This window comes from Herpailurus yagouaroundi, unplaced genomic scaffold (genome assembly GCF_014898765.1).
Source record: "Herpailurus yagouaroundi ecotype Mexico unplaced genomic scaffold, PumYag 189, whole genome shotgun sequence".
Classification (NCBI taxonomy): Eukaryota; Metazoa; Chordata; class Mammalia; order Carnivora; family Felidae; genus Herpailurus; species Herpailurus yagouaroundi.
This window is the reverse complement of record NW_024412420.1, coordinates 6,779,613-6,802,556: the sequence shown is the minus strand read 5'-3', so window position 1 is coordinate 6,802,556 and position 22,944 is coordinate 6,779,613.

The following is a 22,944-nucleotide window of genomic DNA, read 5'->3' as shown; positions in this document are numbered from 1 at the left end:
ATACCCACTCCACCAACTCCAGTTGAAAACTTTAGCGCACAGATCAGCCCCTGACTTCTCTGATTTCCTTTCCCTAACTGCCCCTTAACTCCATCCCTCCCGCTCTACCATAGGAATGGGGTTAAAACCCAAGCAGGAAGTTATGGGGGTCGGTAACAGCAGGAATGCTGTGGCTAAGCAAAAATTCCAATTCCAAGGAGACATTCCAATAATGGTGAGTTCAAAAACCTCTCATCCCTTTTTCTTTGGTTCCAAAAGAGGCCATGAATCAGCCTAATCAAACACACATATAGATTCTGTTAAGTGGCAGATAAAAGAGCAAGGACCCTTTTCAGATATTCAGGCCTAAGTAAAACTTTATTGCTGGCCTCCAGGCCGTCACTAAGAAGACATTTTCTCTCTGCCAGAAAATTCTGGCAGCTCATTTTTCTCAGGTTCTGTTCACTGATTCAGTGGGTACACCAATACCTTTCTTCTCAGATCCAACCTGCCAGCTACCTAGCTCCTTCTGGTTTTCCTAGAATGCCACATTTTGCTCAAGAAGTGCTTAATTGGTATTTTAATACCAGCTTAGTACTCCCGCCATTATTCTCTGAACCCTGACAGCCCCATCACATTTCTCCTCTTTAATGTTTAATGCTGTGATGACTGTTACTGATTAGGACTAAATTTTACCCCAGGATGTCCAGGGAATAAATGTTTTTATTAAGAGTACAAGAGAGGGAAAGGCATTCTGAAAAATAGAAAAGATTCCTGTGATTTCCCTCTTGAGACTCATTGAGTAGAGAGCAGAGCTGGCTTGTGGTTATTATTTGATCAGCTAGAGCTAATCTGTGTTGATGCCTCCTGCCAAGTCCTGCCATTTGTGTGTGATTTCTCATCTACTAATACATAATGTATAGATCTGGATATAGGCAAATCAATTATCCTGCTTCAAGGAAGCAAAGCCAAACTAATGGAAATATTAGCCTAAGACTTCAGGAAAATTGGAGAATTAAAGACCCAGGTATGGATGTTTTATAAGTGTGTACGGAAACTCAAAGAGGAGGGAGGCAGAGAAGGGATCTGAAGAGCAGAGGGGAAATACCCTTATTTTCATTGCTTGAGTCCAAAATAACCTGGCTGTTTTGTGTAGAAGACATCTGATTGTAACAACAAAGATTCATGTGAAACAATACCCAGGTGATTCCCAGAACCTTGGCTCCTTGTGTTAAATTATCAGATGTAGCAAGATACGTATTTAGCTCTATTGAGCCAAAGTAAGAATCGGCATGAACATACACTGGAGAAATTATGAGTAACAGGATGTTCTAGGGAAGATTGTGCCATGCTTGAATTCTTAAGTTCACAAGAAATCTGAAAATTGATGGCACAGACACAATGTCTTAATATCCATGGGGGGTTAGAAGATGTGAAATTGGATGAGGTTGGGGGTACCTCTTGAAGGCTAGCTTCTACCGCATTCTTGGGAAGGTAGTTTAAATACATCTCTCTCTGGAGACTGGTTTTGTAAACTTTTAAAACATACACTATGCCCTTTTAGTTATTTACATGTAAAAATGTTACTAGATGTGTTGTTATTTTTCAGAAAATATACATTTTCTAGGTGAACTTAATCCAGAATTTTATGATTTAAGACACTTGTAAGAAGCAATTTTTTATACCACTAAGAATTGCTAGGACTGAGCTCAGTGCCTAGCAGGTAGTAGATGCTTAAGGAATGTTTAAATGGAAAAGTAGATGAGTGAGTGAATGAATGAAAGGTCTCATATGTGTTCAGCTAGAGTATTCTGTTTGCATATGTGTATAGGCAGCGTAGGAGGATCCTAGGCTCACCTCATCTCATGGATACAACTAGATAACACTCACATTAGTGTAAATAACCCAGAAAAAGCTTGAAGACTGGCAGAATAAACTCCACAATTAATGTAAAGAAGAGGCCACATGGAAGAGGATAGGAAGGGCGGAGATCCTAAATGGACTACTGGGACTGTCTGCTGGAGGGAGGGACGCTGTGGACATGAAAAGGGGAGAGAAACAGACCTCCCACAATGAGGAGCTTGCACAGGGAAGACAAATCTCTATAACATTTGGCTTTGAAAACCAGAGGGGCCAAATTTTGTGAGTTCTTACAAGTAGCAGCACTTAATCCCTGGAATTTTAAAATGTTGATTTATTTTTGAGAGAGAGACAGAATGGGGCAGAGAGAGAGGGAGAGAGAATCCCAAGCAGGCTGTCACTGTCCACTGTCAACGTGGAGCCCATCGTGGAGCTTGATCCCACACACCATGAGATCATAACCTGAGCTGAAATCAACAGCCAGATGCTTAGCCAATGGAGCGACCCAGACACTCCTAAACAATGGAATATTAGTCAGCCACAAAAAATGAAATCTTGCCATTTGCAATGACATGAATGGAGTTAGTATAATGCTAAGCAAAATAAATCAGAAAAACACAAATACCCTATGATTTCACTCATATGTGAAAGTCAGTAAACAAAACAAATGAGCTTGCTTAAAAAGAGAGAAATCCAGAAACAGACTCTTCACAATAGAGAGCCAACTGATGGTTACCAGAGGGGAGGTGGCTGGGGGGATGGGTGAAATAGGTGATGGGGATTAAGAGCACACTTGTCATGATGAGCACTGAGTAATATGTAGAATTGTTGAATCGTTATATTGTACACCTAAAACAAATAGAACACATTATATTAGCTCTACTAGAATTAAAATTAAAAACCTAAAATTACATATTTTAAAATTATAATAATATTTTATAAACATTTTAAATAATTATGACCACTTTCCAGTATTTGGTAGTGAGTCCACCCCTCTATGAATGAAGCAGAAATCAGATAAAAGTCTTGTATTTGTGAGTAGAATACGGAAAAGATAGGTACACACTGTATGATCTGTTCACTTGGGAAGTCATCATCCTTAAACATGATATAAGACTCAGCTATAACACACCATTAAGAAAAGTCCAGCTAACCAAACCTCAGTAGATGCCATAAGTTCTGAGATACTAAGAGCGAAATTCCAGACAGGTGGGCAACATTCTACATGATTCAAAGGATACAAGAAGCAAAATTTATCTAAAACAAATATTGCAGTTTGGTGATGGCCTGTAAAACTCAATATCTTAAGTTTGTGTCAGACAGGATACTGTGATGATGTGAACACAGACAGATAATTTTGATGCTACCACTACTAGTAACTGCCATGTATTGAACACTCCGTGCTGTGTACCTTGTGTGACCCAGTTTATTTAACACTCAAAACAGCCTGAGGCTGAGTGTCATTACCTCCATTTTATAAATGAGAAAAAATTATGGACAAAAGGTAAAGTATCTTTCCAAGATGGCATAGCAAGGATGTGACAGAGTTGGCATGTGAACCCAAGTATATCTGATTCCAAAACCCAGCTTTTGATCCCCAAGAGCTATTGCCTTCTGTTTCCAGAAGGATAAATGAATACAGAAAATTTAAATTTTGTTAGTTTGCACTAATCCAGACATAAATTTAATACATACCTTCATATCCTCAGTACCTGTGTGAAGGTTCTATGCTGGGTACTGGAGATATGAAGGTGAATAAAGCACAATCCTTATTCTCAAGAAATTTATAATCTAACATAAGAAATAACACACAGGCACAATGAGATGTAACACAGAAACCCAAGAGCTACACTGGTAATACAAGTGAGGAATTAATTGCCTGTGTAGAGAAGAAATCAAAAAGAGTATTTTTTGTCAAAGAATTATGGATACTTTCAATAATAAGATTAAGAACTGAGAGGAGCACAAAGTGTTATGCCCAATGAGGTAGGTTTCTAATTCTGTTATTTGTGATTTGCTACTATGCAGAACTCCATATGATTATGAAATATATTATACTATATCAAAAATGAAGCTGGAGAGTAAGGATTCTTGCAAAACTGAAGCAGAAAAGCAAGAATGAGGTTAATAACACAATGATAATTATTACTAACAATGAAATTTCACCATTTTAATTAAATCAATACTTCAGGAAATATAGCATTCTCTATTGTAGAGTTGATTTTATTCTTACATAAAAATTTAAAAAGAAAATGGCTGTGATTTTCAGTATGTTATTAAAGTTTAGGCTAATGTAGTTATAGATAAGTAATAAAAAAAAAACAAATACCATATGATTTCACTCATATGTGGAATTTAAGAAACAAATGATCATGGGGGGAAAAAGAGAGAGAGGCAAACCAAGAAACAGACTCTTAACTATAGAGAACAAACCGATGGTTACTAGAAGGGAGGAGAGTAGGTGATGGGTTAAATAGGGGATAGGGATTAAGGAGGGCACTTGTGATGAGCACTGGGTCATGTACATAAGTGCTGAATCTATAAGTTGTAGACCTGAAACTAATGTTACACTGTATATTAACTAACTGAAATTTAAATGAAAACTTAAAAAAAGGTAAGTGATAAAAAAAAGCAATATAGGTAAAAGAACATCAAATAATTTACTGCCACAGAAAATATGCGCATGGATTGACCAGACAAAAGAACTCTATGAACACTTTAGTACTTAATGATGAATCTCATGCATTATAATAAAAAATATAAAGATGGGTGTATGAACATAAAGAAATTCTCCTTAGAAAAAGAACACTATGAACTAAAATAATTTAGTTAGAAAGATTTATTTTAGGGGCGCCTGGGTGGCGCAGTCGGTTAAGCGTCCGACTTCAGCCAGGTCACGATCTCGTGATCCGTGAGTTCGAGCCCCACGTCGGGCTCTGGGCTGATGGCTCAGAGCCTGGAGCCTGTTTCTGATTCTGTGTCTCCCTCTCTCTCTGCCCCTCCCCCGTTCATGCTCTGTCTCTCTCTGTCCCAAAAATAAATAAACATTGAAAAAAAAATTTTTTTTTAAATAAAAAAAAAAAGAAAGATTTATTTTATTTATAAGAGAGATTTACCTTGAAAACTTTTGCACAGAAGTAAGTTACAGGAAAGTTTTAAAGCCATGGAGAAATTTCTCTCGGTTTCGTAAAGAATTACTATCCTTGTCAAAGAAGGTTAGGCAAAGATTTTTTAGGTAGGTACAAAAAGCATAAACTATCAAAGAAAACAAATTGATAACAGAAAAAGTTGATTTCATTAAAGTTAAAAACTTCTCTCTGAAAAACACTGCTAAGAAAATGAAAAGCCACAAACTGGGAGTAAATATTTGTAAAACACATACCAGATAATGGACTGGTATCCAGAATATATAAAGAACTCTTACAACTCAATAATAAAAAACAAACAACCCAATTAGTGGTGGACAAGATCTGAATACACACTTCATCACAGAAGATACAGAATCTTATCCACAGGGACTGCTTTCCAAGACCCCCAGTGGGTACCTGAAATAGCAGATAGTACCAAACTCTATATAGACTATGTTTTTTCTTATACATACATACATACATACATACATACATACATACATACATATGATACATATGATAAAGTTTAATTTATAAATTAGTCACAATAAGAGATTAACAACAATAACAATAAATTGGAACAATTAAAGAATACTGTAATAAGTTATGTAAATGTGGTCTCTCTCAAAATGTCTTATTGTACTGTACTCACCTTTCTTCTTGTGAGAATGTGAGGTGATAAAATGCCTACATGATGAGATGAAGTGAGGTGAATGACATAGACATTGTGGCGTAGCATTAGACTACTATTGACCTTCTGACCATTTGTCAGAAGGAGGAGCCTCTGCTTCTGGGACCATAGTTGGTTTACCACAGTTGATAGACTGAAACCATGGAAAGTAAACTGTATATAAGGTGGGATCACTGGCAGAACATGGAAAGATACTCAAATCTTATCATTTATTGGGTACCTATAGTTACAAATAGCATCCTGGTTAGGGAAATGTAAATTAAAACCACAATGAAATATTACCACACACCTGTTAGAATGACTAAATTAAAAAGACAGCCTTGACACAAAAGCAGACACTCAGATCAATGAAACAGAATAGAGAACCCAGAAATGGACCCACAAACATATGGCCAACTAATCTTTGACAAAGCAGGAAAGAATATCCAATGGAATAAAGACGGTCTCTTCAGCAAGAAATGCTGAGAAAACTGGACAGTGACATGCAGAAATATGAACCTGGATCACTTTCTTACACCATACACAAAAATAAATTCAAAATGGATGAAAGACCTAAATGTAAGACAAGAAGCCATCACAATCCTCGAGGAGAAAGCAGGCAAAAAACCTCTTTGATCTTGGCGATAGCAATTTCTTACTCAACACGTCTCTGGAGGCAAGGGAAACAAAAGCAAAAAATGAACTATTGGGACCTCATCAAAATAAAAACTTCTGAACAGTGTAGGAAACAATCAGCAAAACTAAAAGGCAACCGACAGAATGAGAGAAGGTATTTGCAAATGACATATCAGATAAAGGGTTAGTATCCAAAATCTATAAAGAATGTATAAACTCAACACCCAAGAAACAAATAATCCAGTGAAGAAATGGGCAAAAAACATGAATAGACACTTCTCCAAGGAAGACAACTAGATGGCCAACCGACACATGAAAAAACGTTCAACATCACTCATCATCAGGGAAATACAAATCAAAACCACAATGAGATACCACCTCACACCTGTCAGGGTGGCTAACATTAACAACTCAGGCAACAACAGATGTTGGTGAGGATGCAGAGAAAGAGGATCTCTTTTGAACTGCTGGTGGGAATGCAAACTGGTGCAGGCACTCTGGAAAACAGTATGGAGGTTCCTCAAAAAATTAAAAATAGAACTACCCTATGACCCAGCAGTTGCACTACTAGGTATTTATCCAAGGGATACAGGTATGCTGTTTCGAAGGGGCACATGCACCCCAATGTTTATAGCAGCACTATTGACAATAGCCAAAGTATGGAAACAGCCCAAATGTCCATCAATGGATGAATGGATAAAGAAGATGTGGTATATATATACAATGGAGTATTACTCGGCAATCAAAAAGAATTAAATCTTGCCATTTGCAACTACGTGGATGGAACTAGAGGGTATTATGCTAAGTGAAATTAGTCAGAGAAAGACAAATATCATATGACTTCACTCATATGAGGACTTTAAGACACAGAACAGATGAGGGGCACCTGGGTGACTCACTCGGTTGAGTGACTGACTTTGGCTCAGGTCATGATCTCATGGTTCATGGGTTCAAGCCCCACGTTAGGCTCTGTGCTGACAGCTCAGAGCCTGGAGCCTCCTTCGGATTCTGTGTCTCCCTTTCTCTCTGCCCCTCTCCCGCTCGCACTCTGTCTCTCTCTCTCAAAAAATAAAGATTAAAAAATTAAAAACAAAATGACACAGAACAGATGAACATAAGGGAAGGGAAGCAAAAATAATATAAAAACAGGGAGGGGACAAAACATAAGAGACTCTTAAATATGAATAACAGAGGGTTACTGGCGTGGTTGTTGGGGGGGGGATGGGATAAATGGGCAAGGGGCATTGAGAAATCTACTCCTGTAATCGTTGTTGCACTATGTGCTAATTTGGATGTAAATTAAAAAAAAAAAAGACAGCCTACTACGTGTTGGTAAGAGTATAGAACAACTGGAAGTCTCACACGCTGCTGATTAGAATGTAAATCATTATCGTCCACCACTTTGGAAAGCATTCTGGCAATTTCTGAAAAAGCTGACTTTATACTTACCCCACGAGCCCATCATTTCACTTCTAGGTGAAAGTGAAGTCTCCATACCCAAGAGGAATGAAAACATATGCCCACACAAAGACTTCTTCATAAATGTTTATAGCAGCTTTATTTGTAATAACCAAAAACTAAGGGGGAAATTGCTCATCACCTTGTGAATGAATAATGTGTGGTATATCCATACAATGGAATATTACCTAGTAATACAAAGGAACAAACTATTGATATATGCAACAACAAGGAGGAAGCTCAAAAGCTTTATGCTTAGTGAAAAAGACCAGATTTAAAAGGCACATGCTATAGGTTCCATTTATAACGACACATTAAAAAGGCAAAACTAATGTAAAAGACACATGTCAATAGTTCCCAAGTCTGGTGGGGGTGTTGAGGAGAGGGCAGACTGACTATAAGGGGTCATGAAGGAAATTTTAAGAATGGTGGAAACATTGTGTATTTTGATTGTGGTGGTGGTTACACAACTGTGTATATCTGTCAAAATTCCTAGAATTATGGGGGTTCCTGGGTGGCTCGGTCAGTTAAGCGTCTGACTTTGGCTCATATCGTTATCTCACGGTTTGTGGGTTTGATCCCCAAATCGGGCTCTGTGCTGAAAGTTCAGAGCCTGGAGCCTGCTTCAGATTCTGTGTCTCCCTCTCTCTCTCTCTGCCCTTCTCTGCTCACACACACACACACTCTCTCTCTCTCTCTCTCAAAAATACAAACATGTTTTAAAATTCCTAGAATTGTGCATCAAAAAAGCATAAATTTTACTGTATGTAAATTATTCCTCAATCAACCTGACTTTAATAGAATATATGTGAAATGCTTATTTTATTTACCTTTTAAACTTTAGGCATAGAAAGGTATTTTACACAACCTGGATTCCGACTAAAATTGTCACATGTAGAAAATCATAAACTAGAGGGCGCCTGGGTGGCTCAGTCGGTTAAGCGTCCGACTTCCGCTCAGGTCATGATCTCATAGTCCATGAGTTTGAGCCCTGCATCAGGCTCTGTGCTGACAGCTCAGAGCCTGGAGCCTGCTTCGGATTCTGTGTCTCCCTCTCTCTCTGACCCTCCCCTGCTCATACTCTGTCTCTCTCTCTCTGTCTCAAAAACAAATAAAAACATTTTAAAAAAATTTAAAAGAAAATCATAAACTATCATTTATTCAATGATAAAAACAAAACTGCTACCTGAATTTGCTAATACATATTTTTGTATCTTTCAAAAACAATCAGCCGTGAGCTACTGATCCTCAAAGGTTCCTCATCTGTAAAAGAATGTATATTAAACTGAATATAGGTTTCTCCATTACACACTTTGAATTTATTAATTCTTAAGCTAATCTTTTGTCATCTTCAAAAAGCCCCAAGTTATACTTCCCTTTAGGATTATAAAATAACGGTTATCGGTACCAAATGGACTCCACTGGTTACATTTCTGCTTTCTCAGTATGAACAAAATACAGTAATTAGTAGGAGCCCCTGTATGTCATTTTAAACTTAAGGATTATTTCAACCTGTATGCATGACACGTGACCTGTGGTCTGTGGCACGCTCTCTAATGAGCGGTGCTGAAAGGAGAACCATACTTTCGTAGGTGAGGCTACTAACTACTGCAATTGTCCGCTCACGAAGCCTGACACCTGGAGATGATTCCTGCTCACCATGTGCAGTCTGCAGCTCAGCAATTGCCTCTGACTGAGAAGGAATATAACTTCACATTATTGTTTCTGAGCCTTCTGAAACAGGGTATCTCGCCTGGCACGTGATAAATGCACTTCTCTGCCAGTTTATTTTCATCTATTTGTTTGGAATATCGTAAAGGACTCACAAAGGGGTAGGCAGTGCTTCAGGCACTGGCAGAAGGGCCTAATCATTTAATCTTTCTCAGAGAGCTCGAGGAGGGACTCATATCAAGGAAGGAACGGCAGCTGCCCTCCAGAACAGCTGATGCTTAGCATGGCACTAGGATGACACATCCATACATCTTAATAAAGCACGGTGCATTAATCTATTAGTAGCAACTCAAGGAAATACTCCAGTGGCCAAAGCAGAGTGGGTATGTGGTCAAGACTAACAAGATAGACAGGAGAGAAGTATTACAAAGAAACTTAGTGATGTTTTCTCTAATTCTCCATTTTCAAAATTGAGAAGAATGCTTCACGGTAAAGGAATTGCTATCGTAAGAATCAGCTGGGTGTGGGGAGGACTGAAGGATAGGGAGCCGCTCAAGCAAGCCAGATGTGCATTGAGGTTACTTGTCCCCATTGATATACAGGGAATCAGTAGAAACAGAAACTGCCAGTTCCTGCAATGTCAGCAACAGAGAAAAACAAAAGAGATGCAGTTACAAGAAATGTTACTTAATTTTTAAAAATGTAAAAGAATTATGCAAGCCAAATCTGGGGTTGGGGGTTCTGGTGATGGCCAGTTGACCGGGTTCTTTGGGGTAGAGTGCAACCCATTTGCATGTACCAGATGATGTCGAGTGGAAGGTAGGAACGCTGAACTTAGAAGGTAGGCACTAGTGTTATAGCAGCAGGAATGCTGAACTTAAATTCAAAAGATTTGCATTTGAATCTCCATGCTCCTACTTGCTAACAGTGACCTTTGGCAAGTTGCTGAACTTCTCTAGAAATCAGTGAAATAATGAATATGAAAGTATGTGGCATTAGCAGACACCAAGTGGAATTTTGCCTGATCTGTTCACCTATCATGGAGGCCTTAATGCACACGGTTAAGCTTCACATGATGAACATTTAATTTTAATTTTTTTTAATTGTACACAGTTCATTGGCATAGGAATCATTAGTCAAGATGTCAATATCTTTCTTGAGAAGGTCCACCCAAATGGGGTCACTCTTTCACTTGACCCACCTAAATACCTAATATATACTGCCTGAACTTGTGTGTACTCACTGGTAAATTACTTTGTAAGTGTTATGTCTGTTCACATGTGCATGTCCTGTCTACTCAATTAGGATTATTGACATATTGAGCCATAAGGCATTTTAGAGAAGAGTTTAGGCCAAACTCTTCATTGTACAGGTGGGAATATCAAGGTTCAGGAAAGTCCACTAACTTGTCTCAAGTCATATATTGATTGGTGAATAAGGGTTAGGACCAAGTTCTCTTCACCCCCTGGCCAAGGCTTCTTTCTCCCTTACTCTCATCACAAACTATTCTAAAAATAGCATCTGAAGAGAAGAACCGGTTTTGCTGCTATTGTTGCTCTCCCATAAATTCAGTAGACATTCACACAACCTAGATGATGAGGGACCCTCGAAATTTCCAATGTTTATAAATAGTTACATTCAGAAATACCAGAAGTGTTGTCCCAATGCTCAATTCATTCTATAAACACCATCCTTTCTTCTTTGGGTTAATAATAGATTATAGATATCTTTATGCTTTATAAAACACTTTTGTATCTGTTGTCAAATTGGAGCAGTTCGGGAAATCTGTGGAGGAGTCAGAGTAGGTAGTATTACCCCCATTTTATGGTTGCAGAAACAGAGATTCAGAGAGGTTAGATAATTTTCTTAGCTACACATAGCTCCTCCTGGGTGGAGCTGACATTCCAACGAACTCAGGTTTTCTGGTTTCATAATCTAATATACTCCAACTGCACTAGGCTACATCACATTGGTAGGTACACTCTCAACAAAATACTAACTCAGAATAAGTGTTCTGGCCCGGTCAGAATTGTTTAGGCTGTAAGTGACCAAAACCCATTCAAACAAGCTTAAATTAAAAAAAAAAAAAAAAAAAAAAGGCAGGAGAGAAGGAGGACTGGCAGGGGCTATGAAACCCATTGGCTTAATATAACCAAACCATGTACAAGGCGAAGGTAAAGCAGCCTTCATGAGCAGTCTTCATAGCTTTATCACCAGGTGAATGGGTACCTTTCTCTCCCAGGCTCCTTTAGAAATCCTAAGGAACAACTCTTTTGGGGATCAGGGGTCAATTTGTATCATGTTTATTTCTTTAAGTCTTAGACCAATCCAGAGGCTATTACAAAATGTGAAGGGGTGGGGGGAGGGATAGAAAACTGGGCAGAAAAATACCAGTACTAAAATACTTGATTTGGAGCATTTGCTTATTTCTATGGTGTAAATACTCCCACCATGGCTGATTTCAAGCAACCAACATGACATCGACCAGATCACAAAATTTCTGAAAATTTAGTGATTGGCTCTTGTGAACCAGTTTAACTAGCTTCAACATACCAAAGCCATGTAGTACTGGTTAACCATACTTAGACCTGAACAGGTCAAGAAATTCAAAGAAACCACCAGTTCATGGCAAATGTTTTTCCCCAACACTGGAAAGGAGAAGCAATTTAAATCAGCAAATATTTATTGAGTACCTACCTACTAAATGGCAAGCACTGGGCTTGTCAATATAAAGACAAAAGATACATTCTCACCCTCAAGGATTTCATCTCCTCGAAGGAAGATAAACCAACTAAAGGGTGAAAGATAATGTGAGTCATACTATACTCGGAATTCTAATTCATCCTTCACAGATATTTATGGCTCATTGATTAGGTGCTGAGCATTACTCTTACATTCAAATGAGAAAGGTAGACAGTTAATACAAAAGTTTTAATGGTGGGCGGGGGGAGGTCTGGAGTAGAAGGAGCACAGAAAGAGAGAGGGAAGTAAGCGTTGAGGTCAGAGGGGTAAAGAGGGATCATAGTGTTTTAAACAGTGGTTTTCAAAGTGTGGTCCCCAAACCAGCAGCATCAACATCACCTGAGAACTTGTTAGAAATGAAAATTCTCCACCTGTATTCCAGGTCTGCTGAGTCAGAAACTCTGGGGTGAGGCCCAACACTCTGAGGTTTAATAGATCCTCCAGGTGATTGTGATACATGCATGTAATACATGCATAGAGTTTCCTATTCTGATGTTCTCTGCCTCTGCCCCACTTACACTTGTCTGTCTCAAAATAAATAAACTTAAAAAAAAAAGACTATGGATTATTTTGACTGTAAGGATGGACATGGAAAAAAGTTGATAGACTTAGGATGTTTTGAGCATCCACAGGACATACTGATGTGGCAGGTGAAAGAAAGCAAGAAATCATTTTTGGGTCCCAAGCAACAGGGTAGACTGTGATGCCATTGGCTGAGGCAAAGAAGATTGGGGGACTAGTGTATTTGGAGGTGGAAATCAAGAGTCCCCTTTTGATTGTGTTATATTTGAGATGGCTAATAGACATCTATATGGCTGTGTCAATTAGACAGTTTGATAGAAGGGTCTGGAGTTTCAAGAAAAAATACCCGAGATACGTGCTTGGAGTCATCTGTACATTGATTGTATGCAAACCCATGGGCTTGGATGATATCACCTGGAAAGAGTCCACAGATAGATTAGGAAAGAGGGTCCAGAACAGAGATCCCTGGGGCACCTAACATTTACAGATCTAAGAAAGAAGCTTGATCATAAAAAAAAAAAAAAAAAAAAAAAAAATCTGTGAGATAGGAAGAAACTAAGAAACTATATTTATGGTGTCATGGAATCAAGTGAATAGAATGTTTATGAGAGAGAGAGAGAGAGAGAGAGAGAGAGAGCATCAGTTGTTTTGAATGCTGCTAAGAGATCAATAAAGCAAGACAAAGAAATGATCAATGGATCATTCGAGATCATTGGTGACCTTGATGAAAGAATGTTCCCTGAAGTGATAGGAAAGAAACCATTTAAAATGGATTGAGGAGAGAATGTGAGATAAGGAAATGGAGAAAGAGAATGTAATAACTCTTTATGTGAAGAGGGATAGAGAAATGGGGAGGAATTTGGAGGCCATTTGGGACTGAGGCAGGTTTGCACATTTTGGGCTCTGTGTCAGACAGACGGTGCCTGCCTCAAGACAGCTTCACCCTACAGCAGTCAAGTCAGGCAAGAAGAAAATAATACCCCCAAATCTAACCAATTACAATGATGATAAATGCATAGAACAGAATAACACTTACTGAATACCTATGATGGGTAGGGTACGGTGGGATATATAGAGAGTAATCAAAATGGGAGAATGAATGCAGTTAGGTAATTAAAGTAAAAGCCAGAGTGTGACAACTCTACAGCAGAGGTACAAAGTGTTTTGGGTTCAAAGAGAAAAAGGGGATTGATTTTTGTCTGAACTGTTGCTAATCTTCAAGAAAAACAGAGGATTGGGACTGCTTTCAAGAAGGGTAGAGAATTAACTTGTAGAGGGGCTAGTTTGTTAGATACTAATTAAGACATTGGTCAGTGGAGCAGTAAAAGTGGAGATACATTAGCTCCAATTACATTCTGGAGAGTAGTAACTAATATTATTTAATGTCTGACTTTTTAAATATTTTTGTATTTTTGTTCCCTGTATTTATTGAAAATAGAAGCATCGGATATCTGCAAAGAGAGAGAGAGAGAGGAAAATAGGAAAGAAATGGAAATCTAAAAGGAAATAAATAGATTTATTGAGCATCTATTAACCTATTCTATGTCAACCTTTGTTGTAATATTTTCACATCCATCATCTCATCAAATCTTTGGCTGACCTTGCTTGGCCCCCTTTATTTCAGTACTAAGTGGGTGGGAAATGTTTATTCCTTGTACAATCATTTTAGAGAAAATTACATATAGTTTCTTCTGAAGATGTCTCCCAATGAGTTTATGCCCTCCCCCAAAATAAGTGAATAATAATAGATTATGCTTCTTTTGTAGTTATTAACTGGGCAACTATAATTAGTTGCAAGAATTTCAACAAGGGCGGGGCAGGGGAGGGAATATTTGCTTTCATTAAAAGGATTTCTAAACACTGAGAGACTGCAAGAGGTAATCTGGTACAGTGGTTTCCAAATCCAGCGTATAGCTGAAATGTGGGAGAAGCTTTTAAAAAATGTAGATCACCAGATTTCCCCAACCTCAACCCCCCACCCCCACCCCCTCCACCCCCACCCACTGAGACTCTGATTCTGTGGATCTGATGTGCAGGTAAGAAGCTGCGGGGGGTAAAAGATCCCCAGGTGATTTTGATGTACAGCCAATTGTGGAAAGCACAACTCTAATACAAGCAGTTCTCTCACAATTTATGTTTCCATGGCATGATTTGGCTATCATGTGACTGAAAAATAAGGGCACATTGTTTTCATTGCAAAGACCAGTCCCTGTACAAAAGGATGGCCAGGAACTCACAATGCCAACAGGGGGCAAAAAAAATCTGTCATCCACACAGTACAGCAAAAATGCTTTTGCTGACCTATTGCAGCTACTATATTTGAAAGATCCTGAGCTTTGTTTTGCAATAACACCGAATGTAACAAGTCATGAAGAAAAGAGTATGAGATGTTCTGCTAATGAGGATGCTGGCAGTTAAAGGGAAAGAAGCCATTTCATTTGAGAAAATTAAACACTGGATCTGCTCAGTGATATTTGAGGTTTATAATTACATACTTTGCCTATAGAAACCCTCATTATTGAAAATTTTCGGGAAAAAATAATCCATTTTACTCCATTTGAACCATTGTTTGGGTAACACTTTACAAATAACACCGTGTTTCTTTAAGTAATGCCACTGATATTAATAGCAGAACAGATGACAGTCTGCCTGTGAATAGGTATCATAATAAACATGTAAATATGCAAATGTGTCCTGGAAGCAAGCATAAGGGGCATAGAATTCTGCTCAGGGGGTCTTCAAAGATTGGTAAGAATTACAATGAAAAGGTAGGGGGCATATTAAAATAGTACTTATTGCATTTGTTTATCTTTACCTTTTAGGTGTTAAAGAGATTTTCCATTATCTTTGTTTATTCTACAATCTCACTACTGTACTAATTAGAAGTTCTTCTTGAATGCTCTAATCCCTCTCTATGTAATTTCAATTCATTCCCAAGAGGATGCTCTTGTTGACAGAAATCCTGCTTATAGACATAGCACGTGGATGGTTTGATTTCCCTATAGAGACAGGTATTGACAGGCAACTCAAGGCTCTTCCTTCTCCCTCACCCTCATCTGACTCCTTCTCAAGGATGGGGCAGGGTTGGGGGAAGACAGGGCAGCCTTCCAGGGGCAGGAGCACTGATCCAGATGATCTACATAGACTTCAGGCTGTGCTTTTGGGGTAGAATTTTTACAGATATGAAAATGCCTCCTTATTAGCAGGGTCTTTCTCCCTTTTCTGTAGATTTCTCTCAGGGGCCAGTCACGGTCAGGGTGGATTCCAAATGGGAAGAGACCAACCAGCTCTGTCACTTCCCATGTCCCCTTTTCCTAGGGCTAGGGCAGGACAGTGTCAGGCAGGGACATCTTTACACTGGGGCACAGGGGCTTTCTTGCACTTTAGCTCCCGTGACTTGGCTTTTTCTCCCAACAACAGGACAAAGTTCCAGAACTGATAAGTGGACTTCTAGGAAAAAAATTAATTTGGCCATTTCCCCCCATTTTCCTTTGGTTCTAAGCTCTTCGTTGAGGCAAAAAGGGAACTCTCTATAGTTTAGCTCTCTCTAGAGTTGTCTATTGAGGTTAGAGGATAAATCTGGCTAAGTCTAAAGTGTTTAATCTCCTTTGCTTCCAGTGTGTTTATATCATTCCAAGGGATTTTGCTCAAGTCTTTGCAAGGGACCCAGCCCAATATCATCCCCATTCCTTCTCTTTATAATGCTCCCAACTCACCCTCCCCACCCCAATGGAAAGCACAAGTCAACACTGAGATCTGTGTTTTCAGCCTCAGTTTCTAAAAATGCAACTCTGGGTAACTAAACATGTTCTGGATTGTGCTTCCTACTTCCAAGTAGTAACTTTTCTGTGAGTCAATTACTGAAGAGTCCAGGAGTTTCTACCCAGCACCTGCCTATTAATTTGCTATGACCAACCTACAACATCTGTCAACTCTTCTCATGAATTAATAGGCCCGTAATTAAAATCCAACAGAGAGCTCAAAAATTAATTAGGACAGGAAACAGCCATGTGAGCAGCATGGAACATAGCTTTCTATAAAGAAAAGACAAGCTTCATGTAAAACAAGGGTATGCCACAGGCCTCTGCCCATCTCTGCATCAGCTGGTCCCTGAACTGAATTTTCCAATCTGTGACCTCATTGTGAAGGTGACTAACTGAAGGCTGCCATGTAATGGGAATCAATACATGACACTGACTGTCTGACTTGGTACTTAAATCACAATCCTGGGAAGTATATTTCTCCTGCTTAAAAAGAAAATGGAAATTCAGAAGGATCAAATATCTGGCTGCTCACACTTAGGTTTTCTTCAGATCTCCATGCTCTGGGCATGGTAACTTCTCTTGAGTTTTCTGAAGCGTGAGCTCATGGGCATAACTCTGTGGAAGTAGGACAGTGCAGTGGTTTCATATACCAGTATTAAATGCATCTGCTACTTATTATAGGACCTTGGACAAGTTATCAATACACTATGCATTGGTGTCTACTACATGACAATTTTGCAAATCTTAGGTATGTTATTAATGCAGTTTGCTCCCTAATAGAATGATAATAGTAATGATGTCTATTTTCACCTGCTCTCAAGAGGGGATAACTAAAGAATTCATATTAATAATTTTAGTGTACTCTCAGATCTATAAGAAGGAGTTTCCAAAAGCAGGGTGCAATGTTTGCCAATTGGCTAACCTTCTTGTTCTTAATAATAAGAATGAATTAGAGAAATAAAATAACCTTCAGTATAGCTGTTGGGAAAAAAAGATACATTAACAAATCCAACCCCCCTTCAAAAATAAAGTACCTTTCAACCTTGAGTAGCTGCAGAATTGTACTCTTTCCCATTTTTGTGGAAGAAAAGGACAAAAATTTCTTCCCAAATCTGTTATTTTGATATTGGCAGCTAGAGAAGGGGACCATAAAACACTGTCAGAGATGACAAGGGTTGAATTAAATTCCAGGGACTGTTAAGAGCAATGTAAAGGACTCATCTCTGGCCAGGGATAACTGGACATAAAAGAGTATTGATTAATAATGTAATCTTCCTTTAAACCTGTTCCCAGGCAGCCCAAAATCCTTTGCTGCACTCAGGTGAGAAATATGAAAAGTTTTCCCAAGATCTTCAAAAGAAGCAACAACTGGAATAAACTAGACTTGTCATGGCACAATTTCCACCATATGGAGCCCTAATGCCTCACTGAGCAACCCCCGAAGGGCCTGAAGGGGATACACATTCATGCAATACCCCCAGAGAAAATGTCTGTGCTTTTTCAAGGGGAGTTTTACTTAGTCTTATAGATGTCATTCAAACATTAGAGAAAAAGCATGAAACAAATGATTAACAGAGAGATATTCTAACATAGCCAGCCATAGCGGTGGTGAATATTTGATATACAACTCTGGTTCCCAACCTGCAGGCAGAGGAGAGTCTTAGCTAGGCTCTTTGGAGTTCTCAGAAACAAAGATTCATTGAGGTTACCTCCAGCAATGGGAAATCAGCTGTGAGGCCACATGTGGAAATAAAAACAACAGAAGTCTCCCAGGAACTCGAGAAGAGCTACACTGAAGCTGGACTATGGATTAAAAATTGTAAGGTTTTTTTGTTTCCTTTTTCTTTTCAGGGCATACAATTCTCAAGACCCATTGTCTTGTCAGGAATTTAGCATCCAAAGTTTGACAACCATCACCAATGGTAAACTCAGATTCTCTACTATTGATATCGTTAACCAACTACTCCACCCTCTACTTAGATATCATTTTCTGTCTTTTGCCTTTGATTTACAGATACCTTCTGATTACTCTTGGCTCCTGATGTAGCTGACCATAGTAATATTTTTGTATCTACCTATTTATCTATCTACCTATCTATCCATCCATATGTCTGTCAAGAAACACTGATTTTTCTCAAAAATCTGATATCAAGTTCCTTCCAAGGCTACTCATCACCTTGAGACGGGCTGATATATTTGCTACCCCTTACTTCAAATGGCCTCTCCTGGTCTAATGAGCTAAATTATTATTATTTTTTAACATTTATTTATTTTTGAGAGAGACAGATCATGAGCAGGGGAGGGCAGAGAGAGTGGGAGACACAGACTCCGAAGCAGGCTCCAGGCTCTGAGCTGTCACCACAGAGCCCGACGCTGGGCTCAAACTCATGAACCGCGAGATCATGACCTGAGCTGAAGTTAGTCGCTTAACCGACTGAGCCACCCAGAAGCCCCTAAAATGGTAACATCAAATGATTTAGAACAGACATCTGTATGGTGCACAGGCCAAATCTGGCCTGCCACCTTTTTTTTTTTTTTTTTTTTTTTTGTACTCTGATTCATTTATGTATTGTGTGTGGCTGCTCTCATACTGCAGGGGCAGGCAGAGTTCAGTAGTGCCCCACAAAGCCTAAAATATTTACTATCTGGCTCTTTACAGAAAGTGTCTCCTGATCCCTGATTTAGAACATGGCCAAGTGTTCAAAGCAAGGAAATGCTCTGGAATGGGTTGTATGTGGGTTTCCTCAGGAAGGGCTCAGGACTATCTACAGCAGGTTATCTGAGACTAAAGTCCTCAGGGAGGCTCAGAATTAAGTCTTTGGGTCCACGTGCACATACAGCCTGAGTAAATGTACATATGTTTTAACATATATAGATGATTTTGTTGTAAATAATAGATAAACTAATTCACTTACAAGTGATATTTATCCTATGTTATCTCTTTCATAACTTTTTTTCCTCCCATGAATTGGAACATACCTCCAAGCATGTTGGAAAGCACTGATACAGAAATAACAAAACAGGACATGATCTGAAAAGCATTTCTCTTTTGCTCTGGGGTGAAATTAATATTAACAATTAACATTGTTGTCTTACTATGCTTTTGTAAGGAACATGTTTGAGCACTCACCTTATAACCTGGAGCTGAGAGTAATATGAAATACTATGATTTCTACCACTTCTATCCTAGGCATCCCAAAACTCATCTTGATGCTTTTTTTTTTTTTTTTTTTTTTTGAAAAGGAGCCAATGAGAACAAAATGGTGATCACTAGATTCCAGGACTTGATGAAAAGTAAAATTTTTTTTTCCATATGTACAAAGAAGTTACCTTTGCCTACTAAGTTATGAATTCTTTCCTTACCTAATTGTGAGCACTTGGAGCTCAAAGATTGGATTTTACCTCCTTCACAAACCAGTGAATCCTTATGTGTTTGTAGAATGAAGAAGTGAATGTTGCCATATGTTCTCATAGCTCAGTTAGCAAAGCTGACATAGAAGGACCTTTAAACTGTAAAGGAAATTGGGCACACCTCTGTAACTGCTATCTCTCCTACCGAGACAGAAAAGCACTTAAGCAAAAGTTCTCCCTGTAAGGGAGTCAGGGGCAGAGTTTGTGAAATCCGGACTTACTAGAGCTCTCTTCCCTTCCTGGTCATTGCATCATTTGTGCTAACAGACCTGGTTCTAACCCTACGCTGCAAAGACCCTTAATCCACGCTGTCACCTTATCTTCCATGCGAAGTTAGTTCCCACTCTGTGCTCCTGTGGTACTGTGTCCACACATTTAGTTACTACTTGGGCTGAATTGCAATTATCACTTACTAGACAGTTCCTCTCACTGAGGAGTTCATATTATGCCTCAGTGTGATAAAATTCAATCAGGTGTGCTAAGTGAAGGCATGAATGAATAAATGATCTAATAAGTATGTAAAATATAAGGCTTGATACACTTTCATCTCCCTAGCCATCTATGCTAATTGATCATGGCACGTTTCCATTGCTAGACCCGTCTTCAAATCCATACCTCTCAATGGTGTAGCCTCTCCAGACAGGTTTTAATGATATTTCAAAGTTTGTGCAACTATAGATAATGTATTTGTCATTCGGAAGTTCAAATCCTAGACATGGATTTTATTAATCCTTCTCCTCCTGCAGCCACCTGATTCCTGACACAGGTCAAACAACCACCTGCCCTAGACCCCCATCTGCCTTCTAGATAAAGAATACTAGGTTTTACCGTTATGCCACATTTTACTGCCAATGTGAGATCCCAGGAAAATAAAACAATGAGTGGAATCATTGTGCTTCCCTCAAGAGCAGCAGTCAAACCCCTGAAAAACACAGCTAACTGGGGTTCCTGGAGCCCTCCCTCCCGCTTCAGCGAAGCATTCTGCCAGAAAGTAGCTGCCCAGCTAGGCCTTTGGGAGAATTTGATAAGTTAAACAAGGCTGCCCTCTCGTGGTTAGGGAAAAAATTACCTGTATAAAATAAAATGCCTTCTCCATACCCAAGAAATTCAGGGCCCTGTATTGAAACTATGAATAATACTTATATATTTTTTTAAAAAACAGGTAATTTTTTTTACTGTTTTTGGCATGTTTCTTTTTTTTAATATGAAATTTATTATCAAATTGGTTTCCATACAACACCCAGTGCTCATCCCAACAGGTGCCCTCCTCAAGACCCATTACCCACCCTTTCCTCCCTCCCACCCCCATCAACCCTCAGTTTGTTCTCAGTTTTTAAGAGTCTCTTATAGTTTGGCTCCATCCCTCTCTAACATTAAAAACAAGATAGTTCAGAGTACACTGCAGTAAACTTTTAAGATAGATAAAAATGAATGACAAGTAAAATTGTTAGTAAAAAGTACATTCACCATTTAAAACCTGCTCTACAGTGGAGTGCCTGGGTGGCTCAGCCGGTTAGGAGACTGACTTTGGCTCAGGTTACAGTGTCACATTTTGTGGGTCTGAGCCCCGTGTCGGGCTCTGTGCTGAGGGCTCAGAGCCTGGAGCCTGTTGCAGATTTCGTGTCTCCCTCTGTCTCTGCCCCTCCCCTGCTTGTGCTCCATCTGACTCTGTCTCTCAAAAATAAACATAAAAAAAATTTTTTTTTAAACCTGCTCTAGATTGAATTATAATCAAGAATTCATTACTGGTTCCAGGATTTAGAAGCAGATGGAACAATTCCTTAATACATGGAATTTCTTTCTTTTTTAAAATTTGTTACTGTTTATTTATTTTTGAGAGAAACAGAGTATGAGCGGGGGAGGGGCAGAGAGCGAGGGAGACACAGAATCTAAAGCAGGCTCCAGGCTCTGAGCTGTCAGCACAGAGCCCAATGCGGGGCTCGAACCCATGAACTGTGAGATCAAGACCTGAGCTGAAGTCGGACATTTAATTGACTGAGCCACCCATGTGCCCCAGGATTTCTTTAAGGGTGATTTATTTTAGACTTTAGTTGCCTTACACAGCAGGAACACAAGTCCCATTCCTATATTTATTCCTTGAGTGACTATCTATAAAGAACTTACAAGGGAATTTCAACAATTTTAAGATACTGTCTCTTTTTCCTCTCATATTTTAACCTTCCTAATACATTTATCAACCGTGGTGTGTTACAATTTATCATCAGGTGGCAGTAGAGATGTGGGTATAGTGGTCATTGCCTGGGCACATGCAATTTGTTTGTTATTGCTGGTGGCTCCCCAAACCACTGCAATGCCTTGAAATTTTGGCCCCAAACCTATGTAAGGACCACTTGGGGAGGGGAGATGAGTCCTGCTCCTTGTCTGAAAAACCTTTCATTGAAACTTTCTTGTTAGATTAAGAAAGCACCACCATCAAAACTTGCAAAACGGGTGTCAACACTTTAAAGGAAAGTACTAGGAGAGAATAGGAGGCACTGGAAGAGATGCCACATTCCCAGTGCTCTTGATGGCAGAAAGGGTGACATAGTGCTGGAAAATGCACCATCACACTGACATCTCTGAGTGAAAGAGTGAGTCTGGAGAGTTTGATTCTGTACGGGAAGACAAAAAAAATCTTTCTTAAATTTATTTTGCTTACGTTTTCCCTTCTGTATATGAACAGAAGTCATGTGTACCAAAAAAAAAAAAAAAAAAAAAAAATCTAGGTCTAGTGAGTTTCAGTGGGTTAGTTAAACAAATATAAACATTCTAAATGATAAGGAAGCAGGAAGTCATAGATTAGATGAAAACTTTTTTTTTATCTTTTAGTAGTCCCTAAAATAACAGTGCATTTTGCAACAGAAGACATTTTAGCTTCAGATTCTATGTCTCCTCTCTCTACCTGCCCCTCCCCCACTTGCACTCTCTCTCAAAAATAAATAAATATTTTATTTTATTTTATTGGTAATCTTTATTTATTTTCGAGAGAGAGAGAGTACGAGTGGGGAAGGAACAGAGAGAGGGAGACACAGAATCCGAAACAGGCTCAAGGCTCTGAGCTGTCAGCACAGAGCCTGACAATGGGGCAGTGGGGCTTGAACTC